Source organism: Phacochoerus africanus, chromosome 9 (assembly GCF_016906955.1).
Source record: "Phacochoerus africanus isolate WHEZ1 chromosome 9, ROS_Pafr_v1, whole genome shotgun sequence".
Lineage (NCBI taxonomy): Eukaryota > Metazoa > Chordata > Mammalia > Artiodactyla > Suidae > Phacochoerus > Phacochoerus africanus.
Window position 1 is genome coordinate 42,701,677 of NC_062552.1, and position 17,530 is coordinate 42,719,206.

The 17,530-nt window shown below is 46.3% G+C and overlaps 1 protein-coding gene across 5 annotated transcripts in view; it reads right to left on the minus strand.

Annotated features, from left to right (window-relative positions):
* PLA2G7 (phospholipase A2 group VII) overlaps positions 1-16,829 on the minus strand; it is a 43,652-nt gene extending 26,823 nt beyond the window's left edge. The window contains exons 1-2 of one of the 5 annotated variants that reach the window (XM_047795558.1): positions 16,636-16,826; positions 12,323-12,388 (exon numbers count right to left, since the gene is read on the minus strand). The gene's annotated coding sequence lies outside the window, so the exon portion shown is untranslated. Of the gene's footprint in view, positions 1-12,322; positions 12,389-16,635 lie in introns of those variants that run through there. The other 4 variants (XM_047795554.1, XM_047795555.1, XM_047795557.1 and 1 more) reach the window with 4 other exon arrangements.
* Between the last annotated feature and the right edge of the window lie 701 nt (positions 16,830-17,530).

A 17,530-nucleotide genomic window follows, 5' to 3' on the forward strand; every position in this document is an offset into this window, starting at 1 on the left:
TTCTCTAACACTGTAGCAGTCCAGTTTGGTTATAAAGGAGAGCATCAAAATGTAGTAATTATAACAATCATATAACATGATGAAAATAATATCCACAAGCATGTCTAGCACATAGTAAACACTCCGTATGTTTTGGCTAATGATTCCATTCATAAAATCATCATATTGCAGCACCTGGGGTTGGTTTCGCTGCTGCCGATGTTTTTTGGTCATTTCCACAATCCCACTACACTGAGAGCTTCCCAAAGGCAGGCGGGCAGATCTTATTTCCTGTCCCCAGTGCCTAACAGGGGGCCTGGCATGCAGTTGGTGTGGAATAAAAGTTTGTGGAACAGATGAATAAAACCAGACTCGTGGTAATAACACAATATAGGACAGGGAGGCTCTGTGCTAACATCTCATCGCAAAATCTATCTTGTATGTGTGCAATCACTTTTCCCCTTTAAAATCTCTCCCCTCAACTTTTTGGGGTGATGAAAATGATCGAAGCCATCCTCTCTCTCCCTTGAATTTTGCAATAACCTCTAACTGGTCTCCTTGCTTTCCCTCTTGCCCCAGGGTCAGTTCCCAGTAGAGGAGCCAGAGAGACCACAGCGCTCCTCTGTTCAGATCCCCCAAATGGCTTTATGTCACTCAGAGCAGTAACTGCAGACCTTAAAGTTATATATCAGCCTTCAGAGTCTGTATGCAGCAGACCCCTGATCCAACCCCCAGCCCCTCTGGGACATTTACCCACACACTCACTGTACCCACACGGTTTCCTGTCATTCGGCAGACATTTCAGGCACCCCTCCCCCACTTCCCACCCTGGGATCTGTACCCGTGTCCAAGAAGGCTCTCTGTTGTGATGCCCAAATGACCAGCTCCCATACCCCTAAGTTTCTGCTTCCTCGTTACCTTCTCAGTGAGGCTTTCCCCTCATCAGTTTAAAATTACCATCCCATCCCCTTCTCCATACCAGTGCAGATCCTATTTCCCTGTCCACTTGCTTCTCCATAATATTTATCACCAACAAATACACGCTTGTTCATTACTTGTTCATTACTTGTTAATTGCTTATTTTCCTCCATCAAAAAGTCACTCCTGTGAGTGTAAGGAATTAGCACTATTTATTTATTTATTTATTTTCTCTCTCTGCTATTTTCCCAGGACCTGGAGCAATGCTTGGCACACAGCGGGCACCTATAAATGCCTGTAGAGTGAATAAATTCTGGGGCATTCCTTTCATAGCTCAGCAGTTAACAAACCTGACTAGGATCCATGAGGACACAGGTTCGATCCCTGGCCTTGCTCAGTGGATTAAGAGCCCAGCATTGCCATGAGCTGCGGTGCAAGTTGCCGACGTGGCTTGGATCCTGCATTGCTATGGCTGTGATGCAGGCCAGCAGCTGTAGTTTCGATCTGACCCCTAGCCTGGGAACCTCCATATACCACGATGCAGCCCTAAAAAGCAAAAAAAAAAAAATCTGAATTTTAGTAGTTTCTAACACACTGGTGACTCACACCAACTAAGCTGCATGTAATGATCCATGTGAGTGCTGGTTGCATTGATACCAATGGGGTACTAACTGGTTGGCATGGTTACTCTGCAGGAAGGTGTACACCCGAGGCACAGAAATCATTGCTCTTGAAGACCTAAGTGCTCCCCTGAATTTCCTGGCCTCTCTTGTGACTGGACGCGGCCATGGGGCTGACTTCTGACATATGGGAATTTGAATGGACGTGGTCCAGGGCTCTTAAGGGTCAGTGTATCTTCCCCATCCCTTCCTTTCCTTCCTACAGCAAGCTCAGAAGCCCCCTGTGATGTGTCCAGATGAAGGAAGCCTGGCTCCCTAGTCATGAACAGAAAGAAGTCTCTGCCAATTCACATGGCCTTTCATGAACAGGAAATAGACCTGTGTGTTAAGTCATTGAAATGTCCAGATGAAGCTGTTATTCTTTTATCACAGCACAGCATGGCTGGAGCTGGGTAAGATCAGATCTGCAGTCACTCGATCCGTGGGTACTTACTGAGCAAATAAGACCTAGCCTCTGCTATGCCAACAACTGTGAGAAATACCAGGGAATCTGACACAGTGCCTGCTCTAAAAGAGCGTACAATAAGGACTCAGAAACGAGACTGCCCATTTAACATAGGAAGAAAGCAAATGACAGGGACATCTAAAAATTCTTAGATGAGGAGTTCCCCTTGTGGCTCAGCAGGTTAAGAACCTGACCTAGTGTCCATGAGGATATGTTTCGATCCCTGGCTTTACTCAGTGGGTTAAAGATCCCAGGTTGCTGTGAGCTGTGGTATAGGTCACAGATGCAGTTCTGATCTGGAGTGGCTGTGGCTGTGGTGTAGGCCTGCAGCTGCAGCTCTGATTCGACCCCTAGCCCAGCAACTTCCATATGTTGCAGGTACAGCTATAAAAAGAAAGAAAAATTCTTAGAAGATAGGGAACAAATTCTAAGGGCAACAGGAATTCAGAGAGAAAGATTTCAGAGAAGACAGGGTTGGAACACCATCAGCTCTTATCACACAGGCTAAAAATTCAGATAGGTAGCTGGAAAAATTGGCACTGGAGCACTAAGCATCTTGGGCTACTTATAGAACGAGTCTGATATTGCCTTATTCTATAACTTTCTTTGCTGGGGGAGAAGTCAGAAAAAACTTGTATAGTTAGGAGTTCCCATGGTGGCTCAGTGGTTAATGAATCCGACTAAGGAACCGTGAGGTTGTGGGTTTGATCCCCGGCCTTGCTCAGTGGATTAAGGATCCGGCATTGCCGTGAGCTGTGGTGTAGGTCACAGATGCAGCTGGGATCCCGCATCTCTGTGGCTCTGGTGTAGGCTGGCAGCTATAGCTCCGATTAGACCCCTATTCTGGGAACCTCCATATGCTGTGGGAGTGGCCCAAGAAATGGCAAAAAGACACACACACACACACACACACACACACACACACAAAACAAAAAACAAAAAAACTTGTATAGCTAACCTCAAGATTATTTGTCATTTTGGTTGATTATATTTTATCTTAGTGTGATTTTCAATTTTATTATAAAGTTACTACATGATTTCAAAAATTCAAACACGACTGAATAAAGCAAGTTAAAAAATTGAGCTGTCTTTTCACTAATAGACACTTGCTGCCAGATTTTTTCCAGATGCATTTGTATGCTTGAATCCATGTAAACACTCTGCACAAACATATATGCATGCACACATATAAATATACATAAATATATATAGTTTTAAAATTGCTTATAAAACCTCAGACCATATATTCAATTTCCATTTTTTAATCTGATAATAGAGATCTTTTCAGGTGAGTCCATAGCGCTATCATTCATCTTTTTGCTTTAAAATGGCACCTAGGAGGTGCTAAAAAAGCTTGTTCACTAAACAGATAGCAAAAAGACAAAATAAAATAAACAGATAACAAGAGTACTAACACTGAACACTTATCAAGTGCCAAGAACGCTGCACAGTTCCTAGTACGTGGCAATGTTTTCAGACATCACCAGAAAAATCTGTGGGGGAAGTTTAATTATCCCCATTCTACTGATGAGGAAACAGAGGCAAAGAGAGTTTAATTGATGTGTTCTAATCACACAGGTGGCAGGTGCTGGCGGCAGGGCTTAAACCCAGTTTGAGTCCCTGCTTTTACCCACCGCATGCCATTTTCCTACAATGTCCATTTCTGTTCACTCTAAAACCAAAACCTTCTCAACTTAGTAAATGATTAATTTAATGATGCTAAGGTGTTCAGGAACTTCCTGGCTTGAGAGATGCTTTAACAAAGAATTAGGAGGCGGTCTCTGCCTCACTGTTCTTGCCCTAATTACTATCTGGAGCAACAGGCCAAGACCCTAGAAACTGGGGAGTGCTGTACATGGAGCCAGAGAAATAACTACTAAGTTTCCTAGATAAGCAATAGGAGTTGAACTGAAGCCAGGCCAGATGCTTGCCAGCCTCTGCTCTTATCCCTCTGTTATGTTACAGCTTGGTGTTTTTGTTTGTTTGTTTGTTTTAATCAAATAACATCATCCACAGAGAGGGCTTTAGAAAATTCCACCCCTGGTGCTTACAGATGAGGCTGAATAAGAGGAGTATCATCCTGCCACATGGAAGATCGTGAGGAGAGAAGAGGTGAAAAAGGAAGACAAAGGGAAGGACAGAAGGAATCAACAGTGAGTTTTAGGCATCCTGCCCCAACCCCAAGACGGCCCGCTTGCCCATAGCGCCTCAGCATTCATCACACCTTCCCTGTCAATAATCCAGGAAGAATCAGAGACAGCCAATGACTGGCAGGGCTTCCCCACGTCCTCCAGGCAGGACTGGGGTGCTCTGCCCTCCCCATGATCCCTTCCAGACTGAGACCAGGGCCCTCACCTTCTTCAGCCCTTACAGTGGAGCAGCAGCGTGGAGGCCAGGTGAAGTGGCCGGCTCCAGGTTCCAGTCTGGCCTCAGGCAGGTAACAGGGCTCTTGGGGAACCTTTGGACACACTGACCTCTGAGCCCCATCCCAGATGTACTGGCTCAGAGTCTTCAGAAGGAAGGTCCAGCTCCCTGGGGACTCTGATCCAGCCAATCCCAGAGTGCGCTGTTTGGAAATGTCTGCAGTGCAGTTGTAAGAGCACTATTCTATTTGCCCCAAGTTTTTTCACCACTTATATAGCTGCTTTCTGACCTCATTCTCAGAGAAATAATCCTCCAAATAATTTTTTTTTTTTTTTTTTGCTTTTTAGGGCTACACTTGCAGCATATGGATATTCCCAGACTAGGGGTCAAATTGGAGCCTCAGCTGCTGGCCTACCACACAGCCACAGCAACTTGGGATCCGAGCCACATCTGCGACCTACACCACAGTTCACAGCAATGCCGGATCCTTAACCCACTGAGCGAGGCCAGGGATCGAACCCGCAACCTCATGGTTCCTTGTCAGATTCGTTTCTACTGCACCATGATGGGAATTCTGGTCCTCCAAATAACTTAATGACTGGCTGACTCCATTCATTTATTCACTCATTTGTCCATGGATCCATTTACTCCATTGCAAGAGTGCCTATGTGTCATTCGCTATGCTTGGGATGAACAGATTTTAAAAATAGACAAAATCTTGTCTTTAACAACCCCAGCAGGGAGAGAGACTGTCAAACAGTCACAACCAAAGCTGTAAGAAATTACTCACAAGATGTAGAGGGAATAAAGGTCTAGCAGGCATGGAAGAGAAGCAATGCAATTTGCAGCATCGCCATTCATCAATCTGGGGATGAAGATCACTGAAACCCAGAAAGGCTAGGTGACCTGCCTGGGCTGCAGGTGCGGCTGAACAAAGAAAAAAAAAATTCTTAGATGCTTCGGTACAAATTCTCAGGGCAACAGGAATTCAGAGAGAAAGATTTCAGAGGAGACAGGGTTGGAGAACCATCAGTTCTTACCATACAGGAAGAATCCATATAGGTAGCTAGCAAAATTGTCAGCTTTCTCCAGCTTTTCCTAGGTAGCTGGGAGAATTGTCAGATAGGTAGAATTTGGCAAAGGCAGTACTAGATGGTGGCCCTTCTCCTTTACTCCAGTGGATTGAGTGATAGAAACACCCAAACAGGACCTTTCTCTTGTCTGTCTTCCCAGTGCCTCAAATGCATCACCTTTCCCTGTTGCTTCTGGCTGGTGTGCTTTCGTGGGATGGAAAGATATGCCAAGATGTGGCCAGCTGACTGCACGAAGCAGTGGCCAACCATCGCCAGAATTTCCCTGCAGCCAGGAAAGGAAGTCTCTGAGCCTGGCTCTTCCGGGGTGCAAAAGGTCTGGGGACAATCAGGACTTGTGGCTACTGGCAGCACAGAAGGCTGTGTCCCTCTTGGCTGGCCAGATTCCGGCCATGCCTCCATCCAGGTACTATCCCCGTCTCTCCCTTCCTCCCTCCCACCTCTGCTGCAATATGCTTGGTTGCACAATGTGCAGAATCACCTCCCCTGGTAGCCTGTGAGCTCTTCCAGAGCAAGGATCGGCCACATCTGTCTTTTTATTATTGCTTATTCTTTTTTTTGTTTGTTTTTGTTTATAGGGCCGCACTCGGGGCATGTGGAGGTTCCCAGTTCCCAGGCTAGGGGTCCAATCGGAGCTGTAGCCACTGGCCTACGCCAGAGCCACAGCAACTTGGGGTCCGAGCCGCGTCTTCAAGCTACATGACAGCTCACGGTAACGCCAGATCCTTACCCCACTGAGCAAGGCCAGGGATCGAACCCACAACCTCATGGTTCCTAGTCAGATTTGTTAACCACTGAACCATGACGGGAACTCCATTATTGCTTCTTAACAAAAGGCCTGACCTACAGCGAGCACCTGCAAATGCTCCTTGAAGGAGGATGAAGGAGCCTGTTTTCTTTCTAGTTTGGGCCACCGGGTAGCCCAGAAACACATCCTCAGGTGACTCAACACCCGAATTCTCAATACTTAAGGTGGGTGGGGCGTTAGTGCCTGGACCCCCAACTGCCTGGGTCTGCATCCCAGCTTGGATAGGACCTCCTGCAAGTGATGGAACCCTTCTCTGCCTAATTTTCTTACCTGTAAAATGGGGCTGAGGATGATAATATTCTTTAGGGTTAAATGGTAAATAGAGGTCGAACAGCGTGGTTTTGCCGGTAGCGAAATGCAGACTTTGCATGCTCATTTTGCATTCATAGCATCATGCATTGCCCACAGGTCAGTCGATGCTCAATAGTTAACTAAATAAAATGGAAGGGGTCAATCAAGACCTTGAGATAGGAACTAGAGGACTTTTTCTCTGCCCACTGAAGTCACTCCTTGCCACCGTTTCCTCTGTCCTGGAGGATCTAGATCTGACAGTTTTCATTAGGACCCTCCTTCCCCCTGAGCACTGTAATTAGCATTTCTCCTACATTTCTTATGAAATTTTGTGTTCACAGACCTGCCTTCCCCCTTTCAGGTGATTAGTTCTCTGGGAATGCCTGGGGCTTTCCTTGTGGCTCACCATTCTGGCTTTCTAAATAAATTTATCAAGACTGAAATTTTTGGGAGTTCCCATTGTGGTGCAGCAAAAACAAACATCAAAAAAAAAAAAAAAGACACATTTTCAAATAGTTTTCAAGCTCTTGCCGCACTGTTTTCCAACATGGGGGTCTCATGTAGCCATCCTGTCAGCTTGTGGTGCTTAGTAGATGTTTGAATGGGTCGGAGGGTGAATGGGTGGTCAGGTGGAGAGGCTGTAGTGGGGACAGACACTGTGGGGAAAGTCAGCACCATCCTAGAGGGCTGTGGGTATAGCGAGGAGAGGGCAGGGCTTCTGGCTGGGGAAACCAGCAAGGATATTATTATGACAGAGACCCCCAACTAGATGAACTAGAGAGTAAGATAAGAGGCCAATGTGGTGATGCCTACGTATCACAGGTTGAGTACACTGGGGACAAATACACTTTTTTTTTTTTTTTTGCTTTTTTGCTTTTTAGGGCCACACCCACGGCATATGGAGGTTCCCAGGTTAGGGGTCCAATCGGAGCTACAGCTGCCAGCCTACGCCGCAGCCACAACAACATCAGATCCAAGCCGCATCTGCAACCTATACCACAGCTCATGGACACGCCGGATCATTACCCCACTGAGCGAGTCCAGGGATCGAGCCCGCAACCCCAAGGTTCCTAGTTGGATTCGTTTCCACTGCGCCACGACGGGAACTCCAAATTCACAGATTTTTATTTTATTTTATTCCAAGCATCTGCTGATCTTCTAGGGAAGTATTACACACTTTAGGTAAATGTGACGGAACATTTCCCATGCTGCTGAAAGGAAAACAGTGCTTCTTGCATTCCTGAACAAAGAACTACTATAATGGACCGTAAGTCTCTGGCTCGCTGGGACACCGGCTTCCTCTTTTCTCTTCTGATGGCCATTACCATCTCTGAGAGGATGCGCCCAAGGCTTCTGAATCTGAATACAAGAGGGCTAGTTCACAAGAAGTCTTTTATTTCTCCAAGTTCTCTTTCTACAGAAAAGTGTCTGTTTCCTCAACCGCAGGATACACCTCAGCCAGAAATGTATTAATGTTTAAGAACTAGGACCCAGAAAAGTCTAATATTGACTTTGGATCTTTAGAACATAGCATCCAAGGTGACAACACAAAAACCCTAGATACAGTAACCTTTATCATCATAATGCCACCATCGCCAGCCGATACAAAATGGTCTCTGGGAAAGATGTACCTGGGCAGACAGAGCAATAATTAGCAAACAAAAAGCTGGGGACACAGGACTTGCCTATCGGAATAGTGCCAAATGTACCAACGCAAATATGAGGGTATAAACAGTTACACTGATTTCTGGATATCAATTTGGCAAGCCTTAAACTGTCCAGATCTTTTGACCCTTTCCCTCCATTTCTGAGATGAGCACACGCACACAAATCTTATACACAGGGAAGTTTTACTCCTAAAAACTTACTCCCCTATAGCATTTATGCCAACTCTAGAAGAGCCAACACACGTGGAAACCCTGCAGATATCAAACAACAACAAATATCATCACCGGGATCTTCCTCAGTTATTAACATGAGATTTACAAAATTATGCTTTATGATTTAGGAAACTATTTACAAGGCAATTTTAATTAAAAAAAAAAAGAACATCAAATTGCCACGTCAAAGTCATGCTAAAAAGACTATTAGGGAATACAGTAAGAGTGATAGAATTATGGTTTTTTCCCATTATGTTTCATACATTTTATTTTATTTTATTTTTCGCTTTTTAGGGCCCCACCTGAGGCATATGGAGGTTCCCAGGCTAGGGGTCAAATGGAGCAACAGCTGCCAGCCTACACCACAGCCACAGCAATGTCAGATACGAGCCACATCTGTGACCTATACTACAGCTCACAGCAACGCCAGATCCCCAACCCACTGAGTGAGGCCAGGGATCGATCCCTCATCCTCAGGGATTCTAGTTGGATTCGTTTCCGCTGAGCCACCATGGGAACTCCCCATTAACATTTCACATTTTTAGAATGAAATGTATTGCTTTACTAATAAGAAATAATTTAAAGAGAGTATTTAAGAAGAATTTACATAACTATGAAAAGTGTTTATGTTTAATATGAAGTAAAATGGGATATACAGAATTAAGAGACTGATTCATTTTCTTATGTACCCAGATATATAAAAGAAAAGGGGGGGCATGGGAAAAAAACAAGAATGAGAAGAAAGAAAAAAAGAAATATAAATGTTTACAAAGTTCATCTGTTTTAGAGTTTTGTATGGTCGGAAACTAAAGGTAATTTTTTATCCTTTTTTCTACTTTTCTCTTTTCCAATATTTTCAGTCAATGAGAATATTTACTGTAAAAAAAAAAGACAATTTTTAAAACAGTTAAAGCGTGAAAATCATTTTCTCCAATTTTGGCTCCTGAACCACTAGAAAAAGTATCATCCTGCAGATCAAGCTCTTTAACTGAGAGCTCAGAAAACACATGCTTTTTAGTGGATTTCGCGTCTGCCACTGAAACCACAGGTTCCTCCTCAGTCTTTCGCATCTCAGCTGAGATCTCCATGTAGCAACATGGCCTCTACTAATCCTATTTCCCCCCATCTGTCACTGTTACCTTCTCATCAGGCATCTGTTCCCTTTTTGAAACAAGAGACAAACCAAAACAGGTGTCTACTCTCAAGTCCAGAGTTTCTGTCAAGAGCTGAGGAATGATTCTGAGAAATCCTGGCCAGGGCGTGTGCCTTACCACTTCTGTTACTGGGGAAAAGAAAAGAAAATGCTTTTTCGTAAGTATCAGTACCCTCTTTGTCAAATTCTTCCTGTTTTTAACTATTGGCATGGGAGCATCTGGCAGTCAGAATAATGATACTCCCCTTCCTGGGAAAATTAAAAAAAAAAGTCCATCCCCCAGATCCTATGAATATGTTAAGTTACATGGCAAAAGGGGAATTAAGATGGCAAGTGGAATTAAAGCTGCTGATTCGTTGACTTTATTTTTTTATTATTTATTTATTTATTTGTCTTTTTAGGGCCACACCCGTGGCACATGGAGGTTCCCAGGGTAGGGGTTGAATCAGAGCTGCAGCTGCCAGCCTACACCACAGCCACAGCAACACCAGAACTGAGCCGCATCTGCGACCTACACCATAGCTCACAGCAACGCCAGATCTTTAACCCACTGAGTGAAGCCAGGGATTGAACCTGTATCCTCATGGATACTAGTCGGGTTTGTTACCACTGAGCCACAACAGCAACTCCCACCTTTCAACTAAAGTAAAGAAAGTGGCTTAACTATCTCAAAATGGACCCAATACCAGGCAATAACTGAGGAAGAAGATAAAATTCTCTGCTTCAGATATTTTACAATAGGATGAAGCAGGAGATGGTCAATCTTCCATCCACGTTTTGGAGCAATCTAGTACTATTTTTAAAATTTTTAAAATATTAGCATCTTTTGCTATTATTTTACATGACTATTGCATGGTCATTGTTTAAAAATTCAAATGTTAGGAGTTCCCGTAGTGGCACAGTGGAAACGAATCCGAGGTTGTGGGTTCGATCCCACAGCTCAGATTTGGTGTTGCTGTGGCCGTGGCATAGGTGGGCTGGGGCTCTGATTAGATCCTTAGCCTGGGCACCTCCATATGCCACGGGTGCGGCCCTAAAAGAAAGACAAAACAAACAAACAAACAAATTCAAACATTACAGAAAGGTGCAATTTTGACAGCCCAAATCTCTATAACGCTACATTTGTTTCCTCCCTTGCTCAGGCACTGGGAAAGACTCCTGTTCGTGATTAGAGGTAAGTGACTTCATCTATTTTTCTATAAGCAATATTTTTAAGGAACTAGATCCTTGTTCGAAAAAGAAAAAAATAATGTACTTCATTCTGAAATGGGACAAAGACAGCTAGAACATCATTCTGTAGCAGTAATTCTCAACAAGAGCAATTTTGTTCCCTAGAAGACATTTGGCAATGTCTGAGGACATTTTTGGTGTCACAACTGGGAGATGACCGCTCCTGGCATCAGGTGGGCAGAGGCCAGGGATGCTGCTAAACATCCTACAAGGCACAGGACAGACCCACAACCTAGAAATACATGGCTCAAAAAGTAAATAATGCTGAGCTTGAGAAGCCCTGGTCCAAAGGGATGCAGGTAAAACCATAACCTTGTTCAATAATAAGGAAATATTTATTCCATTGTGAAAAAGGCTGTAGGGAGGCAGTTGGCTGGTTAGGACAAGGAAGAACATTCAAAATAAACAGGCTAGGAGTTCCCCGAGTAGCTCAGCAGTTAATGAATCTGACTAGCATCCATGAGGACGCAGGTTCAATCCCTGGCCTCGCTCAGAAGGTTGGGGATCTGGCGTTGCTGTGAGCTGTGGTGTAGGACGCAGGCTCGGCTCAGATCCTGTGTTGCTGTGGCTGTGCCACAGGTCTGCAGCTGCAGCTCCGATTTGACCCCTAGCCTGGGAGCTTCCATGCATCGCGGGTGCAGCCCTAAAAAGCAAATAATAATAATAGTAATAATAATCAGGCCATTTACGATGTATGCCTCACAATGTGGGGAGAGTTCCCTGTCATAAGAAGGAGTCAAACAAGGCTAACTGGTCATCTGCCATGGATGCTGGAAAAGCGACAGATACCTAGGTGTGGTTGGACTCTGAAGTTCCACCTTTACTGGACATGTATGATTCCATTTAAAAGCATCAGCAGGGAGTGCCCATCGCGGCTCAGTGGTAACGAACCCAACTAGTATCCATGAGGATGCAGGTTCGCTCTCTGGCCTTGCTCAGTGGGTTAAGGATCCAGCATTGCTGTGAGTTGTGGTGTAGGTCACAGACACCACTGGCTGGATCTGGCGGTGTTGTGACTGTGGCGTAGGCCAGCAGCTGTAGCTCCTATTCAACCCCTAACCTGGGAACTTCCACATGCTGTGGGTGTGGCCTCAAAAAGATACATAAAGATAAATAAATAAATAAAAGCATCAGCAAAAATTTCCTAATTCATACTTGGTAATATTGAATTGAAGAAAGAGAAAAGATAATACCTCCTCTATTACTGTTGTTTTCTTTCTACTGTATTGGCTAATGGTATCCAAACTTGATGAGGACATTATCACAAACGCATGACACTCAAGTGACTTCTGCAAAAAAGTCTAAGGCCTCTTATCTTGGGCACACTAGATATGACTCTTGTGTAATCATGTCACCACCCCAAGAAAAGGGACATGGTCAAAAAGGCGGCATAATAAGCAGTTCCCTATTGTGGGAACAATTTAATTTTAGAAGAATTTATTTAACAGCTCTACGTAAAATAAAATTATTTGATTCGACTCACATTTTGGACACGGGAATTCAGATGCCTCCAGTTTGCAAAGGTCCAGATGTTTGGTACCCTATATGGCTTTAAAGTCATAAATGATAAGTTAGCTGAGACCCCTGGGCAGTTTGCGGCCACAATGGAAGCATCCTGGTACCTTCCATGCCAGGTAAACCCCATCTTACTGAACTGGTGGAGCTTTAAAGACTTTGACAAATGAAAAGTTTATTCAGAGTGGCAATAACCCAACAATGACCAGACCGATGCTGTGGGAACAAGGCAACAAGTCACATGAGGAATAGCTGGAGGAACCAGGGATGTTTACTCAGGGGAAAATCCAGATGGCACATGACAGCTACAGTTCTCTGGGAAAGGGATATGCTCTATGTGGATCCGGACTGTAGGCCTCTGTTAGCCAGAGCTTTTCAACAAGTACCGTATTTTCCCTATCAGAGGAGCAATTTAAGCACAGGTCTATAAGGAGCACCGTTGAGGATATTGCAGAAAGATTTCCTGCACTGGATGAGGGTGAATGTGGATTGGACAGGAGGATTGGATAACCTTAAATCCGAGGTTCAAGATCAGAAAGTCCCCAGCCCAGAAACTTGTAATGTGTGTAATAGAAAAGCAGTGGTGGGAGTTCCTGTCGTGGTTCAGCAGGTTAAAACCTCATGAGGATGCGGGTTCGATCCCTGGCCTCATTCAGTGGGTTAAGGATTCGGTGTTGCTGCAAGCTGTGGTGTCAGTCGGAGATGTGGCTCAGATCCTACATTGCTGTGGCTGTGGTGTAGGCTGGTAGCTGCAGCTCCGATTTGACCCCTAGCCTGGGAACCTCCATATGCCAAGGGTGTGAAAAGGAAAGGAAGGAAGGAAGAGAGGGAGGGAGAAAGAGAGAAAAAAATGAAAACGCAGTGGTAGAGACTGTGGCAGAGGGGTCCATCTGAAATGGTCCACCTTCTCTGAGGAATGACAGCTCCATGTAACAGATCTTTTTTTTTTTTTTTTCCAAGTAAAGCTGGAAAACCATATTTGTTTGTAAAACCTATGGGTTTTAAAAAACAGAATAGATCTGTCGCTTCCAGGAGAAACTGTAACCTCTCACTTAACGATACCCTAATCACCCCCAACCCTAAGGGGCTACGATGGCAAATAGGGCAGAAGAGAAATCATACAGATTCTAGAATTACAGTCACATTTTGCCTGCAAGTTGAATCATCAGCCTGGCCATTTTGAGCTGAAATTCAGCTGCACCGACCAACAAATAATTAATGGGGTCTGGTAAGGGAAGACAACCAGGGAACATTAAGTCACTAAGAGGTACATTTTCCACTGTACACAATGCAAATGAGGAACGGCCTCTGTGTTCTTCAAAACAGGTGCCTCTCCTTCTAGTAAGTTGCAGGTCAAAATGGGGCAGGAAAGAGAAAACAGGGCTGCCTTATTGTGGCAGTTAGCTGCCCAGCTGCTAAAAAGGTCAGTCCTACCCTAGTTGGCAAGGAACTTCGAAACGCTGGCCTGACCCTCTAAAACTGAATCAGTGATCAACTAGGAAAAGTTCAAGAGTTTCCTCTGAGAGGCGATACTTCACTAAGGGAAAAATCCTCCTCAATTCCGGTTCCCGGCCCCCTCCCGAAATTCTGCGCCACATACAGCTTTTCAATTATCAACCAATCTTTGCACTCACAGATCTCTGTCCCCAGCCACATCCAGGACAAGGGCAAATCTGATAACTGAAAAAAATATATTTTTCAGTTTCCAGATTCTATTTTGAATTTTATCTTAGCACACTCGAATTTCAAAAGTAAGCCAGCTGTTATGCTCATGTTAATTTCCCTGCATTCTCTGATGGCACTTTTTTTGTTTTTCGTTTGTTTGCTTTTTACAGCCTCACCTGTGTTATATGGAAGCTCCCAAGTTAGGGGTCGAGTCGGAACTCCAGCTGCTGGCTTACACCACAGCCACAGAAACCTGGGATCCGAGCTGTCTTTGACCCAAAACACAGATCATTGTAAGCCGGACCCCCTAACCCACTGAGTGAGGCCAGGGATCGAACCTGCGTCCTCATGGATGCTAGTCAGATTAGTTTCCACTGAGCCATGCCAGGAGCTCCTTATGTTGATATTTTTAAAACTACAAACCTCTATTACACTGTGTCTATTCATGTGTTATGAGTCACTCCTGTAACATGAAGCAAAGTGACAGGGCGAAGAACAGGTGCCCAACTTCATAGAGAAAGGCAGTTAAGAACACACTGCTCATTCTTTCAAACTATAAAACTTCCTCGGAAGTCTGGAAATTCTGGAACAATACGATTTTAGAGGCAAATATTCCCCTTCAATGTCTCTTCACATCTTACTTCCTCTTCAATGATGCACTTTTTTTTCCTGCTTTTTTAGGGCCGCTCCAGCGGCATGTGGAGGTTTCTGGGCTGGGGGTGAATTGGAGCTACAGCTGCCGGCCTACACCACAGCCACAGCAACCTGGGATCCAAGCTATGTCTGCCACCTACACCACAGTTCATGGCAACACCAGATCCTTAACCCACTGAGCGACGCCAAGGATCAAACCTGCGTCCTCATGGATACTAGTCGGATTTGTTTCCAAAGCACCACAAGGGGAACTTCTCAATGCTGCACTCTTACAGAAATTTCTCACTGTCTCGAGAAGTCAAGGAAGTCAATTATCAAGGGTCTTCAAAACAAAAAAATTCAGGCTTAAGGTGAATCAAGGTATAAATAACTTGATGATCCGCGTTCCTTCCAGAATATCCATTTTCTAAGGTGTCAGGGAAAGGAATTCAGATTCCTTACTCCAGCTGACGTTCCCAAGGTGCATTCCAGGCACCTAGTCAGCACTTTCCTTGATGCTCTATGCTGAGAGCCGCACGGAGGGTGGCATATCGCCCTGGACTGCAAACCTACCTGGGTGAGGGGACATTTGCTCACCACTGAAGTGCTAAGGGCACAGACACACAGTGGCCAAGGAAGTGAGGAACCAGCCGCCGAGGGTTCTGCTTGCAGAAAGCTCCCTGGAGCCTCAGGCAAGTCCTTTCACATCTCAGGGAGGATTTCTCAGCTGTTAAAGGCATGGCTGAACCAGATTAAGATCCCTCCCAGCTCTTCTAGTCCTGCACTCTCAGTGGCTTTTGAGTATGAAGGGCCCAGTTCCAGGCAGAGCACCACTCCAAGGCCGCAGCAGCAGCTCCTGCACGAATGTCGGGGGAGGGGAGTGAACGTTCAGTGCCCACGTGCAATGAATGGAGGCAGCGGGCTGGAGAAGGCCACATCCACGGCTGTCTCACCAGCTTCAGCATCGCAAGCAGAACTCCCTCCTTGAGGAATTTTCCCCCGGTGCTGGCAGCTCACCAGGGCCGCCTGGAGGCCAGAAGGTAATCCTTCCCTTTCAAATGGACCAGGCCCATACTCACCGCCCTGATCCCTAAATTCAACGTTAACCCAAGATCAGATGGTCAACACTAGCTCCTATTCACAGACCAACCTTCCAGCTCAGCATTCTTATTAAGGCCAAAGGTAATTTGTGCAAGACTGATTTAATACAAATCCCTCCCAAACCTGAAGGCGGTTGTCCTTCAGAGGGGGCCAGCTCCCTTTTAGGAGCCCACACGCTTCTCCCTCCTCCCGCTCACCCCCGCAGCCACCCCAGGAACCACAGGTCTAAATGAAAATTTGACCTTTCTGGTTTTGCAGCAAGAAACATCTATGGAGGCTCCAAGGGATGATGGGGGAAGGTAACTGTTTTTCGCTTTCTGATTCTGTTTGTTTCTCTAAAAACAAGCCTCCCCCAACTCAGAGTAGCGCAGCCGGGATTTTGCCTGGGAGGCAGCGGGGAGCTCCCGGTCGGTCGTGCGCAGCAGGCAGGAGGTACGGCTTTACTTTGTTGATTCTGGTCACGCCGCCCCTACTCAGAACTGGGCTCCGCAAGGAGTCACACTCCCCAGAGGGAGGTGTGTGCCTGTTTCGAGCCAGCGGGAGACCCGTAAGTAAGAAAACTCCCCGTGCTCCGGGTTCCCCCAGCCGGATTCCCTCTCAGCACCGAATTCTTAGGGTTGCTTCTGGCGAAAACATTTGGGAGAAGTGGGTTCGAATTCCATCATCCTCCCTGCAAAGATCCCAGCGCTGTTCGGTGGGCAGCGGGGACGGCGAACCCAGGTCCGGCCCGGAGGCGGGGGCGGGTGCTCTTCCAGCCCCAAGCCGCTCCCCGACTCCATCCTCCCATCCCCCATCCTTCCAGCCCCGAGCTCCTCTTGCCACCCCCACCCGCCAGCCTGCGGCCGCCCCTGGGCTCCCGCTCACCCCGGGGTCCCTCCTCACCCGGGCGCCGCGGGGAGCTGCTCGCCGGAACCCGGACCGGGCTCGTCGACCCTGCCCGCTGTTTGCAGATTCTGCCGATCTCGGTCACCGGGTCACCGTGACCTCGCGACGCGGGGGCGGGAGGCTGCGCGCAGCCTTCGCGCTCTGTCCGCGGGGCGCGGTCTGGACGCCCCGACCCTGACCTCGCCCCGAGGGGCAGGAGGAGGGACGGGGAGGAGCCCTGGCCGCCGGCCTTCCGCTAGCGGAGGCTCTGGGAAGCGGGCAGGCTAGGCCGTCTACTGCACCCTCCCGGGGGTCCGGGGTCCGCCACCTGGTCCCGCGGGTTAACTTCACCCGCCCCCGGACTGACCCACACGTGCCGAGGGCGGGTGCTGTGCCCCTAGTTCCGGTTCGCAAATTCGACCCTGATCAGATCTATCCCAGCTTCATTCACCTCTCATCACGCCGACCTTGCTTGTTTCACAAAATTCCAGTTTACTGTTTCCACCTGCAAGCTGCAATGCCCTGCGCATTCTGCTTTCTGGTCTACAGCGTGTACACTGGACGCCAGCTCAGGAGTTTGTGGACGATTCTCCGGGTTGGAAGGTCTTCCACTGAATTAGTTTCTTTTCTCCCTGGACATACAGGGAAGGGCAATCAGGAAGCGCTTTTATGATTTGAGAGGAAATGGTGGGAAAGGGGGCTATCTCATCGCTCAGTTTAATCCAATTCTTGGAGATTTAACTGAAATCCCTTCCTTCATTTTCCAGTGCCTTCTTCTCAATCCACGTTTCTGAGTTAAAAATATTCATTAAAAGCTTCAGTTAGACTCAGAGAAAGTAATTTGAAATTCATAGGTGGAGTTAATATTTTGTATTTGTAACTAGTGATTTTTTTTTTTTTTTTGCTTTTTGGC